This window comes from Orbicella faveolata, unplaced genomic scaffold (genome assembly GCF_042242905.1).
Source record: "Orbicella faveolata isolate gen_17 unplaced genomic scaffold, um_ofav_v1 contig_12, whole genome shotgun sequence".
NCBI lineage: Eukaryota > Metazoa > Cnidaria > Anthozoa > Scleractinia > Merulinidae > Orbicella > Orbicella faveolata.
Window position 1 is genome coordinate 10569801 of NW_028301539.1, and position 14997 is coordinate 10584797.

At 39.6% G+C, this 14997-nt stretch overlaps 7 non-coding genes across 7 annotated transcripts; all 7 read left to right on the top strand.

Annotated features, from left to right (window-relative positions):
* Positions 1-1675: 1675 nt before the first annotated feature.
* Positions 1676-1757, top strand: Trnal-aag (transfer RNA leucine (anticodon AAG)). The gene has a single exon. It is a non-coding gene; the product is annotated as a tRNA-Leu (tRNA).
* A 1348-nt stretch (positions 1758-3105) lies between these two features.
* Trnal-aag (transfer RNA leucine (anticodon AAG)) lies at positions 3106-3187 on the top strand. Its single transcript has one exon. It is a non-coding gene; the product is annotated as a tRNA-Leu (tRNA).
* Positions 3188-3699: 512 nt separating this feature from the next.
* Positions 3700-3781, top strand: Trnal-aag (transfer RNA leucine (anticodon AAG)). The gene has a single exon. It is a non-coding gene; the product is annotated as a tRNA-Leu (tRNA).
* A 5819-nt stretch (positions 3782-9600) lies between these two features.
* Trnal-aag (transfer RNA leucine (anticodon AAG)) lies at positions 9601-9682 on the top strand. The gene has a single exon. It is a non-coding gene; the product is annotated as a tRNA-Leu (tRNA).
* Positions 9683-10201: 519 nt separating this feature from the next.
* On the top strand, positions 10202-10283 carry Trnal-aag (transfer RNA leucine (anticodon AAG)). Its single transcript has one exon. It is a non-coding gene; the product is annotated as a tRNA-Leu (tRNA).
* Positions 10284-10929: 646 nt separating this feature from the next.
* Trnal-aag (transfer RNA leucine (anticodon AAG)) lies at positions 10930-11011 on the top strand. The gene has a single exon. It is a non-coding gene; the product is annotated as a tRNA-Leu (tRNA).
* A 3336-nt stretch (positions 11012-14347) lies between these two features.
* On the top strand, positions 14348-14429 carry Trnal-uag (transfer RNA leucine (anticodon UAG)). The gene has a single exon. It is a non-coding gene; the product is annotated as a tRNA-Leu (tRNA).
* Positions 14430-14997: the final 568 nt, after the last annotated feature.

The following is a 14997-nucleotide window of genomic DNA, read 5'->3' on the forward strand; positions in this document are numbered from 1 at the left end:
TGTGAAAAAAAAAAAAAAAAAAAAGATAAAAAGCACTTTTTGCTATGAAAATCTCATAACAAAAAACGCCATCAGCCTTAACTCTTGGACATACAAGCCAACTCATATCTCCACCATAGTACAAACAGAGGGGGGGATTGATGGAACCATGCCCCCCTCCCCCCACTTCTTGGATTTCGTTTTGTTAGAGCGCGGCGAAATAAATTTACCTCGATTAGATAGCCCTGAGCTTCCTCTACAAGATGATACCGTTTCTGAAGATTATGACGTCATTTGACGTCAAATGACGCCATTTCAACCGCCATCTCGGATTCGCCATCTTGGATTTCCCTATTATTTCAAAAGTCAAAAACTACCAGAAATTAATGTAAAATCAAGCCACAATACTTAAGAAACGTACGAATTCGCGAGTTTCTACAAACTGATAAAGAACACTGACAAAAATACAAAATTGTGTTAAAGTCAAAACTACATAAAATTTGATGGTTGCCATGGCAACGTCAAAATAATAGACATACAATTGACCCTGCAAAGGATGAATCAATAGCAACTGACAGTGTCAGCCCCTTAAAGTAAACTGTTTCCTCAAAGATTTGAAAAAACGTTATGGGAGCGTTTTATGCCTGGTAGCGTGGTCAGTGGAGGCAGAAACTCGTTTTCAGGAGAGTGAAGAGGACAACATATGGGTGTATTCCAATTCGAAGAGGTTGATGAGGACCATGTGCTCCGGAGCAATATACGAATTAAATTTGAACTTGTTATTGCATTCGCATGCTTCTTGTATTTTGTATCATAATAACCGTACAAAAAAGATACTACGTACTCGCGCCCTTGAAGAGACTGGTGCCTTACACCACTAAAAAAAGTGTTAAAAATTGTTCACGGAATGTCATGAATATGGATCACGACATCTGTCATGACTCATGCGCGTAAAACCGCCGACATGGTTTTACCTTTTACCCTTTAGACCGACAACAGCCTGTTCTCAAGGATAGGTAAGTTCTGACTAATGATAAACGCCCCTAGATTTGCCATGCTTTGGAACCAATATAAACCACATCTGGTAGCGTAAGCGAGTGGTCTAAGGCGCTGGTTTAAGGCTCCAGTCTCTTCGGAGAGGTGGGTTTAGAATCCCACTCACCTCTGCTGCTAAGTTTAATTTATGCACCATAAGTACCTGGATCGTTGCTCGATTTAAGACTGTAACGTTTCTCCAACTATAACTAGCGGCAGTTTTATTGTCTTAATCCCGGTCCCTACTTGCGACGCACGGATAAGCATAAGCAAAACCACAGGTATAAGAGAAATACAACGCTAGCAGGGACGACCAGACATAACCATAGGAATATAACTATGCCTATATGCTTATGCTTATGCCAAGCATGTCCTCACTGGACCTTCTAGCGAAAAAAGCATAGACGTAAGCATACGCACAAACATTTGCAAACGGCTTATGCTTTGGTCGCAGCCTTCCCCAGTAGCCCACAAGTTTCTTATGTTTATGCTCATCCTTTTGCTTCCGTCGCTAGTGGAGACCATGCCGGTTTCATCGATCATGTAATGTTTTTCTTTTAAGATTTTGTGGCATATCTTTTCTTGGTCTGAAATAAACAGCAACCAGTAGCTTTTAGTGGTGAAATGGAAGATGGTTAAAAGTGATTCCCCCTCCATATCCAGTAGCGTGGCCGAGTGGTCTAAGGCGCTGGTTTAAGGCACCAGTCTCTTCGGGGGCGTGGGTTCGAATCCCACCACTGCCAAGTTTCTTGTTTTGCAGTTAACGTCATGATAACGCAAACAGTCATGGTAGCCGCCATCATAAACATAAGCAAGGTATAACGACGCAGTTACATGTTGATAATTAAAAAGTGCCTTTTTCTATGAAAATTTCATAACAAAAAGCGCTAGCAGCCTTAATAGGTGACTGCATGTAACTTTTTCATTAGTTCTGGCTACCAGGATTACGCTTTTGTATCTTACACATTAAACAATATAACAGGCGATTTCCGAATTCGCTTGTGCATGATTTGATTTGCATGAAAATGAACATACAGGTGAAAGTCATTTTATATGAATGTTTTCGAATGAAGACTTGCTTTGACACAGAGGCGGAAGGCACCTCGGAAACTGTCGATCCCTTCAGGATTTCCTTTACTCTGCTGGACTAAGATCAACTGGAATAATTTTACCTTGTGTTTAGGTGCAAAGTCGTTAATTTGAAAATATTTAGCGCTTCATGTCCGGTAGCGTGGCCGAGCGGTCTGGGCGCTGGTTTAAGGCACCATAATTCACCGTAATTATGATTAAAAAAAAATACTAGGAACTGGAACTGAGGGGTGCATTCTAAGCACAAGGTCAAAAATCGTATAATAGCTCCAATCACATTGCCAAATGGTCGCCAAATTCCTCCTGGAAAGAGCAAAACAACTCGTATATATCCCAATTCCGTCCTCTTCACCGTCATAATTTACAATGGTTATGATAAAAAAAACAACAACAACAAAACAAAAAACAACAAACAACAAAAAAATTACGAACTGGAACTGAGGGGTGCATTCTAAGCACAAGGTCAAAAATCGAATAATAGCTCCAATCACATTGCCAAATGTTCACCAGATTTGTCCTGGAAGGAACACAACAACTCTAATATATCCCAATGCCGTCCTCTTTACCGTCCTGAAAGTTATCTAGCCATATAAAAGCGAAGGGTTACGAATAGGAGTCATGACATTGCTCACTCATTATTCATCCGCGTAATCAAGCACACCTGTTCGTTAACTTTTAGACCGACGACAACTTCGGGCCAGTCAGTTCTGACAAACGATAAGCGCCCTTATATTTGCCATGTTTTGTTGGCAGCATAAAACGCATTGGTAACGTGGCTGAGTGGTCGAATCCCACTGCTTCCAAGTTATATTTTTGCACAATGAGTACTTCAATTTAATATCAATACGAAACTTACTTTTTCATCAGCTGCGACAAGTAGCACGTTTGTGTCTTATTAATCATACGACGTTTGTCTTTCAAGATTTTGTTGCATATTTCTTTGCTGTCTGAAATCGATAGCAACCAATAACATCTGGTGATTTAATTTGACACTCTATATCCGGTAGCGTGGCCGAGTGGTCTAAGGCGCTGGTTTAAGGCACCAGTCTCTTCGGAGGCGTGGGTTCGAATCCCACCGCTGCCAAGTTTCTTTTTTTACAGTGAACGTCATGATAACGTAAACAGTCATGGGTAGCTGCTGTCAATCATCAATATAAGTAACGATGCAGACGCAGTTAGATGTTGATAATTGACAAGCGCCGTTTGCTACAGAAATTTCTCAATAAATAGCTATATCAGGAGCATGAACAGCGCATTAGCGCATTGGCTCGCCTCCAACGAATGTGTGAGTAAGTGAGCGCCATTGGACTGCCTGCTAAAGCTGATGGATGAGGTCATCAATAAGCTAAAAAAAAAGATTAAAACACCAGGAAAAAAAAAGTTGGGATTAATAGACTAATTTCGATATATTAAAATTCAGCCTGAAACAATAGACCTCAGTACGAGGCTCTGGGGAATAACTACAGAGTTTGTGAGGTTTATTCCCCAGAGCCTCGTGCTGAGGCCTATAGTGTCAGGCTGAATTTTAATATATCAAAATTGGTCTATTTGTTGATCATCTCGAAACTTCTTAGAATTGGTTGGCCCTCCATATGTGGTAGCGTGGCCGAGCGGTCTAAGGCGCTGGTTTAAGGCACCAGTCCCTTCGGAGGCGCGGGTTCGAATCCCACCGCTGCCAAGTTTCTTTTTTTAGCAGTGTGCGTCATGATAGTTTAGCTAAACCACGCGGGATGTTGGGAGATTACGAGAAAAGTTTGTAAACCTCGAGCCGTTAGGCGACTGATTTGGAAACTTTTTGAGTATTGTTCTAACATCTTAAGTGGTTTATTGGGCCGTTAAATCCATAGAAAGAGTGGTTTGTTGTTTTTGTCAAATAACTATGGAACATTTTTTGTCAAAGAGGAGAAAATTTATCGTACTTTCGAGATCAAGTTGCTTATTCTCAACAATTTTATGAAAGAATGCGGCAAACCAATGACAGAAGCTGGAAAAATGAAAGCATAGGCTCAGCGTAGCACACAAGACCTCCAAAGTAAAGCGACGAAAACATTTAGCGCTATAAATGTTTTAGGAAAGGAAAGGAAAGGAAAAGGTTATCGATGAAAAACAGAGAGTGCATTAGTGCATTAGTAGTAAAAAGTTCATGCGCTTGTCAAGACCTTGACGGGGTTATTCAACGATAACTTTAAAAAGTTTTGCAAATGGAATAAAGGTTAGTTCTAAAAACGCTGCTTCGGAAATTTACTTACTTATGTTGAAGGTTATGAAGTCCGTGTTCCTCTGCATTTTGCTGAATGATCAACTATTACTTGAAAGCTGAATGGGAACTAAAGTCATCGTTAACTCAAAAGAAATCTTTTACCATCTTTTTAATAACCCAAATTGATCATTCATGCTCAGCTGTAATATATCAGAACTGCGTGTTCCACAGTCCGTAGCAAGCGCTCTTTCTTCTAAACTCAGGCGTAAACTGACAGAATCGGCTTTAAATATTTGCCATGGAGAAAAGGTCAAGCATTATATTCTGATCCTCTTGTTCTTAACAAAACTCTATGTATATGTTGAATTAAAAGCTATTCGTAGTTTTGATATCACAGCCAGGGAAAGCCAAATATATGGGAAAAGCTTATGTTCTCGGTAGTATTCTGAGTCTCCAGTTCTCTTGCAGTGCTGTCTGAAACCAGGTGTTTATTGGTACAATGAAGAGAGATTTCTGACCAATCAATGCGCGCGTAGTATTTCGGTCACTATAAATGTGAAAAAGATAAAAAGTAATTCTTGCCCCGAAAATCTCACAACAAAAAGCGCCATCAGCCTTAACCCTTGGACGTACAAGCTAGCTCATATCTCCACCGTGGTACAAAGAGAGGGGGGTTGATGGAAGCAGCTCTCCCCACCCACTCTGGATTTTGTTCTGTTAGAGCACGGCGAACTAAATTTACGTTGATTAGATAGCCCTGAGCTTCCTCTGCAAGATGATACCAGTCTTGAAGATTATGACCTCATATGACGTCAAATGACGTTTGATGGTTGCCATGGCAACGTCAAAAATGATAGACACAACATTGACGAGTTAAAATTTCTGCAGAGGATGAATGAACAGCTACTGAAAGTTTTAGCCCCTTAGAGGAAATTGCTTTCCCCAAAATTTGAGAAAACCTCACGGGGGCGTTTCATACCTGGTAGCGTGGTCAGACGGGGCAGAAACTCGTTTTCAGGAGACTGGAGAGGACAACATTGGGATATATTCCAATGAATGAGTTACCAGTGATCGGATACCCGCGTTTGCGCAACGAACTCTGGGATCGTCAGGGGGCAAACATATCAAGTCGCTAGAAGGAAATGTATGGCGAAAAGTTGTTTCGACGCCCAAAAACATGGTTCTGGGGAGAGATCAACGCTTTTTCATCGTCTTTTTATCGCGAGTGGATTTTGGCAATGTTGATACATGGGAAATGTAAGTTTTTGTTTGAATAACCGTGAAATAAGTGATAAAATTTACCGATAAACTCCGTTTTGCTTGCGTGAGGTTTATTGTGAATTATATTGACGAGAATATTGAAAATTTCAATACACCCCTGATCTCGAGAGGTTACCCGGAGCAAATGGTAGAAAATACCCTCAGAGAAGTTAAATATAAAGACAGAAAAGAAGCTCTAAAACAGAAATCGAAAATGCAGAAGGAACTACTACCCTTTGTGTCGGGCAATTTCACTCAATCGTCAATACCAAACTTTGGAAAGCATAATCACGCACAAATGGCACTTTTAAATACAAATACTCAGAGATAAATTCAAGGAGCCACCCTTGATCTGTTATAGAAAAGGAAAATCGCTGAAATACGTCCTTGTAAAAGCAAAACAAAGGCTTTGAGGATCACAGTAACCAGACAGCATGAGTCGCGCGGACTCATTTGTCGTTAAATCAATCCGAGACAGTACAATGATCGCCACCGGGCTTATTTCCAGTATTATTTGTATGACTGAGCTTTCAAATAAGCTAAAAGTAGCCTGTACACAACTTAAAAGGCTTTACTGGGTTATTTCCTCTCGATTTATACCTAGTTAATTTTGTAATATTTTCAGACCATTACGCGATGTAAATTTCACAATAAACCTCACGCAAGCAACGGAGTTTATCGGTAGATTTTGTCACATATTTCACGGTTATTCAAACAATTACTTACATATTTACATATCAACATTGCCCAAATCCATTCGCGATAAAAACGACGGCGAAAACGCGTTGATCTCTTTCAAAACTCGTTTTCTTGTACTTCGAAACAACTTTTCGCCATACATTTCCTTCTAGCGACTAGCAATGTTTGCCCCCTGACGATCCAGAGTTCTTCACGCAAACACGGGTATATCCGATTACTGGCATTTCATTCATTGCTGTGTCTTTCTAACGGGAATTAATTTGACGACAAATTCTGAATACGATGTGTTCCGGGGCATTATACGAATTAAATTTGAACTTGTTCTTGCATTCGCATGCATTCTTGTATTTTGTATCCTAATCACCGTGCAAGAAGATAATACGAACTCACGCCCTTGAAGAGACTGGTGCCTTACACCACTAAAAAAAAAAAAATGTTAAAAATTGATTACGGAGTGCCACGAATATGGATCTCGACATCTGTCATGACTCATGTGCGTAAAACCGCCGACATGGTTTTACCTTTTACCCTTTAGACCGACAACAGCCTGTTCTCTCGAACAGGTCAGTTCTGATGATTGATAAACGCCCCTGATTTGCCATGCTTTGAAACTGATATAAAACACATCTGGTAGCGTGGCCGGGTGGTCTAAGAGCTGGTTTAAGGCTACAGTCTCTTCGGAGGCGTGGGTTTGAATCTCACTGCTGCCAAGTTTAATTTTTGCACCATGAGTACCTGGATCGTAGCTCGATTTAAGACTTAACGTTTTCTTTAACTATAACTAGCGGCACTTTTGTTGTCTTAAGGTTACAGTATACTTTCAGGTCGGCAATTTTTTTTAATTTAGATTTTTGAGTCAAAGTAGTGGTCGAAGAATAATCTCTAATTTCGGAAAAAAAAAAAATTAAAAAGAATAAATATTGGCGGAGAAATGGTGGTTTTACCTTTTCACCGGAAGTAAAGTTTACCTCTTGATTGACAGCCCTATGGCGCGTATGCAATCAACCGAGACAATTTTCGCTGGAATTGCCGCTTTTCATGTGACGTCATCATTTTCCAAAATAAGAAATTACCAGTCGTTCTGAAGTTTTAGTTTCATCAGATGTAAGACCCCTTAATAACTTGATGTTTTACAGCGTTTAAGCTCGACAGGGTTCCTCATTTTGAAATAGGGCACGTGTGAATTTCCAAGTTTATGCGTTGGGTGACATTAAAAAGGCAGCCCGATAAGGCTCTCGAGTAGTCAAAAAGATGAGTTATTGCTCAAGTTTTTGCTAACTAAACAGTTGTTTCTCTAGAAAAAGTGCTAATTTCAATGTTTCGGAGCTCTAGAGTAATTGCTTTTCGTTTCAATGGCAAAACTCGATGACAGATGTTTCTGTTACTTTACGCTCGCCATGTTTGTGTCCCTCCGAGGGGCACAAACATGGCGACTCCATACAACGCTCTGTAAATTTGTCTGTGTCACTTCTCCGAATGACGGGAGAATGAAAAACTGCACAGACCTAAATCTTGGCGAGGTTGTTTACATATCAATCATCTTTCATATCCCAGCTTCTCGACTTTTATTGAATGGTTATGATTTTTATTTTGATTGCGTGACATTGCAAACCAGTCATTACCTATACGGATGTAACGAATTGACTACTCGACTCAGTTGATCAGCATTGTCGTTCTGACTACCAAGCATTTTTGGTATTAGGTGTAATTTTATTAAGTTATAAGTAAACATAGACCGCGTTAAAAACATTGACCAGTTCGAAAAAGCGAAAACTGCGAAGGACGAATGAAAATACATCACTAAGTGAAGCGAAAGTTCGTCTCGCGGATGAAGCTATGGCTATCGTGTAAGGCGGGCAAAAAAAAAAAAAAAAACAAAAAAAAAAAAAAAAACAAGCGAGGTTTGAGAAAAGAAACGTTCTGTAAAAATTTGGGAACTTGACAGCAATAACAAGGATGTTGAGAGAGACTCCGATGAATCCGATACCGACGAATCGTTGGACTCATTAATTAATTAACCATTGACATCCACTAAAATATTATCCATGCACAGTTGACTACGCACAGTTTCTCCGCCGCACTATCTTTTATTTGTTTTCTTCGCCCAGCCACTCAAGCGTTAGTATCCTTTTTCGTCTTCTCCATTTTGCCAGAGTGACCAGCTTCAAGAAAAACCGAGCTACAGAAAAATTGTCTCTCCGCCTTCGGCGCCTTGAGCGCATTGCGAAACACAAAGGTTTTTTGGAAATTCACGCGTGAATTTCACCAGGAGGTTATCGGTAGTAAACTTTCCCTGCACTGATTGGTTCAGTTATCTGAGAACCCAGTTAAAGGCGTTTGTGGACGGAGTTTGTTTGCGAAGCAGAAGATTTTTTTTAACGCTGTTTTCTCGAATAAATTTTTTGCTTGAAGCAGACACTTTAAAGAGTTATAACTCAAAGGGAAATTGTTCAATTGCCCTCAAATTCGGACAGTAGCTAGTGTAACATGTAATCTACAAAATCGTGTCTGCGAATTTTCAATTTCGAAAGATTTTTTCTTCGAGAGCGATTTTTGTACGATCACTCTACATTTTTTAAATCCTATTTCGAAAATGTTTTGTAACTTTTTACTGCAATTGGATATGGCAAAACGCAGACACATTTTTTAAGCGCTTTGAGCCCTGAAACCGGGGAAAAAATGAAATTGGCGAAAAACAAAATTGGCTGTGACTTGTACCTTTCAAAAGGTGATTCGGGCGCTCGCATTTAGGGGTCGTGAAAATTCGACAATTCATTTTATTTCAAAATTCTTGGTATAGTTTCATAGCCAGCTCTATAAGCTTTAATTTGATATGGGGGTTTAGTTATCTACCGCTTAAACTGCACGCGCTACATCCCTTGCACGCGAGACACCCTGAAGGTATACGGTAACCTTAAACCCGGTCCTTACTTGCGACGCTCGCATAGGCATCAGCATAACCACAGGCGTAAAAGAAGTAGAAGACGGCCAGACTTAAGCATAGGAATATACTTATGCCTAAATGCTTATACTTATGCAGCCGACCATGTCCTCACTGCACTTTATAGCAAAAAAGCAAAGACGTAAGCATACGTACAAGCACTAGCAGAAGGCTTTTGCTTTGGTCGCAGCCTTCCCCACTAGCGCACAAGTTTCTTATGATTATGCTTATCCCTATGCTTCCGTCGCAAGTGGGGACCATGCAGGCTTCATCGATCATGTAATGTTTTTCTTTTAAGATTTTGTGGCATATTTTGTCTTGGTCTGAAATAAACAGCAACCAGTAACTTTTAGTGGTCAAATTGAAAATGTTTAAAAATGATTCCCCCTCCATATCCGGTAGCGTGGCCGAGTGGTCTGAGGCGCTGGTTTAAGGCACCAGCCTCTTCTGAGGCGTGGGTTCGAATCCCACCGCTGCCAAGTTTCTTGTTTTGCAGTGAACGTCATGATAACGCAAACAGTCATGGGTAGCCGCCATCATAAACATCGGCAAGGTATAAAGACGCAGTTACATGTTGATAATTAACAAGCGCCTTTTTCTATGAAAATTTCATAACAAAAAGCGCTAACAGTCTTAATAGGTGACTGCATGTAACTTTTTCATTAGTTCTGGCTACCAGGATTACGCTTTTGTATCTTACACATTAAACAATGTAATACGCGATTTCCGAGTTCGCTTGCGTCTCTGTTTCAACACGAGTCTTCGTGCAAAAACCTTTCATATTAAAATGAGTTTGAATGAACATACAGGTGAAACTCATTTGATATGAATGGTTTCACATGAAGACTTGCTTTGACACAGAGGCGAAAGGCAGCTAGGAAACTGCCGATTCCTTCAGGATTTCCTTTGCTCTATTGCACTAAAATCAACTGTAATAATTTTACCTTGTGTTTAGGTGCAAAATCGTTACATTTAAAAATATTTACCGCTCAATGTCCGGTAGCGTGACCGAGTGGTCTAAGGCGCTGGTTTAAGGCACCAGTCTCTTCGGGGACGTGGGTTCGAATCCCACAGCTGCCAGGATTGCCTTTTTAATAGTGATTATGATAAAAAAAAAAAAATAATAATAATATTAATAATAATAATAATAATAATAATAAATGCTAGGAACTGGAAGTTAGTGGTGCATTTTAAGCACACGGTCAAAAATCGTATGATAGCTTCAATCACATTGCCAAATGGTCGCCAAATTCGTCCTGGAAAGAACACAACAACTTGAGTATATCCCAATGCCGTCCTCTTCACCGTCTTGAAAGTTATCTAGCCGTATAAAAGCGAAGTGTTACGAATAGGAGTCACGACATTGGTCACTGATTACTCATGCGTGTAATCAAGCACACCTGTTTGTTACCTTTTAGACCGACGACAACTTCGGGCCGGTCAGTTCTGACAACTGATAAGCGTCCTTAGATTTGCCATGTTTTGTTACCAGTATAAAACGCATTGGTCGAATCCCACCGCTTCCAAGTTATATTTTTGCATAATGAGTGCTTCGATTTAAGCATCAATACGAAAGTTACTTTTTGATTAGCTGCGACAAGTAGCACGGTTGTGTCTTATTAATCATACGACGTTTATCTTTCAAGATTTTTTGGCATATTTCTTCTTTGTGTGAAATCGACAGTAACCAATAAGTTCTAGTGATGAAATATGGTACTCTATATCCGGTAGCGTGGCCGAGTGGTCTAAGGCGCTGGTTTAAGGCACCAGTCTCTTCGGAGGCTTGGGTTCGAATCTCACCGCTGCCAAGTTTCTTTTTTTGCAGTGAACGTAATGATAGCGCAAACAGTCATGGGTAGCTGCTGTCAATCATCAACATAAGTAACGATGCAGACGCAGTTAGACGTTGATAATTGACAAGCGCCTATTGCTCCAGAAATTTCTCAATAAATAGCTATATCAGGAGCATGGCGGCGCATTGACGCATTGGCTTGCCTCCAACGAATGTGGGAGTAACTGAGTGCCATTGGCCGGGACTGCCTGCTAAAGGTGATTGATGAGCTCATCAATAAGCTAAAAAGATTAAAACACCAGGAAAGAAAAAATTGGGATTAATTTATTGATCATCTTAAAACTCTTTAGAATTGCAGTGCCCACCATATCTGGTAGCGTGGCTCAGCGGTCTAAGGGACTGGTTTAATTAAGACACCAGTCTCTTCCACGGCAAGAAAACCCTCGTTGACCGTTAATTTTACCAAACGGTGAATACCAGGTAAATACTGTATTAACCGTCCGTTTTCTGATCTCCAAAAACATTCTGTTAATTCGGCGTTTTCCTTTTGTGATCGCCAGGAAAAAATGAGAATAATTCATTGTTTTCATGCTCTTGAAAAACGCCGGTGGACACGTTGTTTTCCACTGCGTGTTCTTTCGTTTTCCCAAGCGGGTTAATGTAGTGTTTAATTTGCAGGAGGTTTCCCAAGTCTAAATGTTGACGGTTAACACCATGAAAACTACACGTTCACTAGCAATTTTCCCGCATTAGAAAACTTCCATTGAACACCTCGTTTTGATACGCATTCATAGTAGTTTTCCCGAGCGCGTAAATGCTGTGTTTGTCGGAGGTTTTTTGGGTATACATGTTGACGGTTAACACCAGGAAAACTACACGTTCACCAGCAATTTTTCCGCATTAGAAAACTTATATTGAACACTTCGTTTTCCCTCGCGTTTTCTGTAGCTTTCCCGAGGAGGTAAATGCAGTATTTGTCGCAAGGTTTTCCGGTCTACATGTTGACGGTTAATACCGGGAAAACTTGACGTTAACGAGCAATTATCCGGCATAAGAAAAGTCCCATTGCACACCTCGTTTTCCTCTACGTTTACCGTAGTTTTCCTGAGCGGATAAATGCAGTGTTTGTCGGAAGCTTTTGGGGTCTTAATACGGACGGTTAACACAAGGTAAACTTGACTTTCATCAGCAATTTTCCCGCATATATCAAGAAAGTCTTAGTGACAAATGCAGTATATATTGATCGGAAGTTTCCCAGGTGTAAAGGTTGATGGTTAACATTAGGAAAACACAACGTAGACTTGCAATTCTCCCGCATAAGAGAAGTTCCAACGAACTTCTCGTTTTCCTTCGCATTTTCTGCATTTTTGTTCCGTAGGTGAATTCCGACGTTTCTTAATATCTAACCAGTAGCAGTAAATATAAGAAAAACATGACGTTTACCCCTAAGTTTCTGCATCAGACCAACTTTAATTATTAACGTTACGTTATTTCGCTGAAAGTTTTTCTGCAGTTTCTGACCGAGTTAATGAATCCAGAGGTTTTCTAACTATATTCTGGGAAAACTCAAGTGCACATCAGGAAAGCAGTTTACCCTCTGGGTTTTGAGAGCTGGTAATGGGAACTTTGTTTAGGGTTTACATACGACCTTTTAAGTAGGTGAGATGCATTTGGCATTTTATTTATTTATGTATTTATTTGTTTTTATTTCACTCACAACTGACTATACGTCATAAACAAAACTCGACAAAAGAAATTAAAATAATAAATTAAATTAATAAATTAAGTTAAATCAAATTTAATTAATTAAATTAATCGATAAATTAATGCGACAAGGAAGCCTAACGAGGCTGAGAGCTTATATTTTTAGGCTTCCTTCGGCTTATTAACTAAACTCTTGGCTGAGTGCCGAAAGTAAGTAAAAGCAGAAAAAATTACGTGACAGAATGACTCAATAAGATAATCCTTAAGATTTTTTTGTTTTAGACAAATATGGAAGGAGGGGTAAATTAGTGAAATGGGCCGACCGGTTTAGACCATTTGGTAGTTTGGTGATTTGGAATGGTTGGACATGTGAGATGGTTGGTCATTTTTACCGGTTTGGGCATTTAGATCAGTTAAGACCTTTTGGCAGTTTGGTGATTTGAAATGGTTTGAACATTTGAGATGGATAATTTGGTCATTTTCGCTGGTTTGGACATTTAGACCGGTTAAGACCTTTTGGCAGTTTGGTGATTTGGAATGCTTTGGACATGTGAAATGGATTGTTTATTTTTACTGGTTTGGGCATTTAGACCGCTTTACACCTGTCGCAGTTTGGTGATTTGCAACGGTTTGGACATTTAAGATGGATTGGTCATTTTCACCAGTTAAGGCATTTAGACCCATTTAGTCATTTTGGCAGTTTTGTGATTCGGAATGGTTTGGACATGTGAGATGGATTGGTTATTTTTACCGATTTGGACATTTTAGACCAGTTAAGACCTTTTGGCAGTTTGGTGATTTGGAATGGTTTGAACATTTGAAGTGGATTGGTCATTTCACCGGTTGGGTATTGAGAGCGGTCTAGACCTTTGGACAGTTTGGTGATTTGCAATGGTCTGGTTATTTGAGATGGATTGGTCATTTTCACTGGTTTGGACATTTAGATCGATTAAGACCTTTTGGTAGTTTGGTGATTTGGAATGGTTTGGACATGTGAAATGGATTGTTTACTTTTACTGGTTTGGGAATTTAGACCGCTTTACACCTTTCAGCAGTTTGGTGATTTGGAATGGTCAGGACATTTAACATAGATTGGTTATTTTCACCGGCTAAGGCATTTAGACCCAGCAAATTTAGCCTAGCAAATACCCACTCTTTTTTAACTTTTCTCTTTCTTTCTCTCTTTCCTTCTCCCTCTCTCTCGTTTTCTCTCTTTCTCTCTTCTTCTTCTTTTTAGCTTTTTTTTTTTGTTTGTTGCTATCAAGTTAGATACATTTGTATTCATTGCCAATACAATGTATTAGAATAAAATTCGTATGACGGTTCTGAAACACATCGTATTGGAACATTCGCTACTAGAAGGAACACAAAAAATAAAATATATCCCAATGTCGTCCTCTTCATCGTCCTAAAAGAGAGTTTTGGCCTGACCTGACCATCTAAAATAAAAATTAAAAAAAATTGTTCGCGGAATGCGTTATGAATATGGGTCAGTCATGACTCATGCGCAGGTAACCACGCAGAACTGCTTTTTACCTTTGGCCCTTTAGACCGACAACAACCCGTTTCCTCGAATTGACCGGTCATTACTAATAAATGATAAGAGCCCCTAGATTTGCGATGCTTTGGACAAACGTTAAGAGTATCTGGTAGCGTGGCCGAGTGGTCTAAGGCGCTGGTTTTAGGCACCAGTCTCTTCGGAGGCGTGGGTTCGAATCCCACCGTTGCCAAGTTTCGTTTTTGCATCATGAGTACCCTGGTCGTTTATAGCTCGATTTAAGGCTAATACGAAACTGTAATTATTTTATTAACTATGAATAGCGGCACTTGTCTTGTCGATCATACAGTGTTTTTCTTTCAATATTTGGTACTTATCTACAATGCTAGAGTAGGCCATGCTGATCTGGATCACCAAGACCTTTTTTTGTCAAACTGTAGTTCGGCAGAAAACGCGCAATTCGAGTGAATTAAATTACCAAATGCCACAGGCAAAGCAAAATTTTTTAAAACATTCGTTTTATTACAGGTCTATCCATTCTTGGAACAAACTATCAACGGATATAAAAAGTGTGGACTCATTTCATACTTTTAAAAGGAGGCTTTTAGATTTTTATGATGATAAAACCCTTTGTTATAATCTTCCAAGTAGTGAGGGTGTAAGTTAATGTCATTTTAAATTAACTTGATTGTAAATAATATTATATGATAATTATTACTACTTTTACTACTACCTCCACGATTATAATTATTATTACTATTTTGTTAATACTTATTGGGGTTGAATATGAATTCCGACAT